At 40.5% G+C, this 1886-nt stretch overlaps 1 non-coding gene across 1 annotated transcript; it reads right to left on the bottom strand.

Annotated features, from left to right (window-relative positions):
• Positions 1–679: 679 nt before the first annotated feature.
• LOC112763697 (small nucleolar RNA R71) lies at positions 680–783 on the bottom strand. Its single transcript, XR_003182922.1, has one exon. It is a non-coding gene; the product is annotated as a small nucleolar RNA R71 (small nucleolar RNA).
• Positions 784–1886: the final 1103 nt, after the last annotated feature.

Below are 1886 nucleotides of genomic sequence, written 5' to 3'. Positions count from 1 at the left end.
AACACTTCTCTTCACCTCTCTTTATCTAAAAATCTGAACCCATTCTTCTTCACTCTTATCCCCTTTCTTCTTCTACTAACATAAAGGAATCTCTATACTGTGACATAGAGGATTCCTCTTCTTTTCTTGTTTTCTTCTCTTTCATATGAGCAGGAACAGGGAAAAAGGCACTCTTGTTGAAATTGATCCTGAACCTGAAAGGACTCTGAAAAGGAAACTAAGAGAAACTAAATTACAACAATCCAAAAATAACCTTTTAGAAATTTTCGAACAAGAGAAGGAGATGGCAGCCGAAAATAATAATAATGCAAGGAGAATGCTTGGTGACTTCACAAAGCCAACGTCCAAATTTGATGGAAGAAGCATCTCCATTCCTGCCATTGGAGCCAATAACTTTGAGCTGAAACCTCAGCTAGTTGCCTTAATGCAACAAAACTGCAAGTTTTATGGACTTCCATCTGAAGATCCTTATCAGTTTTTAACTGAGTTCTTGCAGATCTGTGAGACTGTAAAGACGAATAGAGTTGATCCTGAAGTCTACAGACTCATGCTTTTCCCTTTTGCTGTAAGAGACAAAGCTAGAATATGGTTGGATTCACAACCCAAGGATAGCCTGGACTCCTGGGATAAGCTGGTCACTGCCTTCTTAGATAAATTCTTTCCTCCTCAAAAGCTGAGCAAGCTTAGAGTGGATGTTCAGACCTTCAAACAAAAAGATGGTGAATCCCTCTATGAAGCTTGGGAAAGATACAAGCAGCTAACCAAAAGGTGCCCATCTGACATGTTTTCAGAATGGACCATATTAGATATATTCTATTATGGTCTATCTGAATTTTCGAAAATGTCATTGGACCATTCTGCAGGTGGATCTATTCACCTAAAGAAAACGCCTGAAGAGGCTCAAGAACGCATTGACATGGTTGTAAACAACCAATTCATGTACACTTCTGAGAGGAATTCCGTGAATAATGGGATACCTCAGAAGAAAGGAGTTCTTGAAATTGATGCTCTGAATGCCATATTGGCTCAGAACAAAGTGTTGACTCAACAGGTCAACATGATCTCTTAAAATCTGAATGGATGGCAATATGCATCCAACAGTACTAAAGAGGCAGCTTCTGAAGAAGCTTATGATCCTGAGAACCCTGCCATGGCAGAGGTTAATTACATGAGTGAACCTTATGGAAACACCTATAACTCGTCATGGAGAAATCATCCAAATTTCTCATTGAAGGATCACCAAAAGCCTCAACAAGGCTTTAACAATGGTGGACGCACCAGGCTGAGCAATAGCAAGCCTTTTCCATCATCTTCTCAGTAACAGACAGAGAATTCTGAACAAAACACTTATAATTTAGCCAATCTAGTCTCTGATCTGTCAAAAGCCACTTTCAGTTTCATGAGTGAAACAAGATCCTCCATCAGAAATCTGGAGGCACAAGTGGGCCAGCTGAGTAAGAAAGTCATTGAAACTCCTCCCAGTATTCTCCCAAGCAATACAGAAGAGAATCCAAAAGGAGAGTGCAAGGCCATTGATGTGATCAATATGGCCGAATGCACAAGGGAGGAGGAAGACAAAAATCCTAGTGAGGAAGACCTCCTGGGACGTCCCTGAAGCAAGAAGGAATTTCCTATTAAGGATCCAAAGGAATCTGAGGCTCATATAGAGACCATAGAGATTCCATTAAATCTCCTTCTGCCATTCATGAGCTCTGAAGACTATTCTTCCTCTGAAGAGGATGAAGATGTGACTGGAGAGCAAGTTGCTCAATATTTAGGAGCTATCATGAAGTTGAATGCCAAGTTGTTTGGTAATGAGACTTGGGAAAGTGAACCTCTCTTGCTCCTTAATGAACTAGATACCTGGATTCAACAAACTCTACCTC

The sequence above is a fragment of the Arachis hypogaea genome, chromosome 2 (assembly GCF_003086295.3).
Source record: "Arachis hypogaea cultivar Tifrunner chromosome 2, arahy.Tifrunner.gnm2.J5K5, whole genome shotgun sequence".
Lineage (NCBI taxonomy): Eukaryota > Viridiplantae > Streptophyta > Magnoliopsida > Fabales > Fabaceae > Arachis > Arachis hypogaea.
This window is presented reverse-complemented; position numbering and strand designations above follow the sequence as displayed.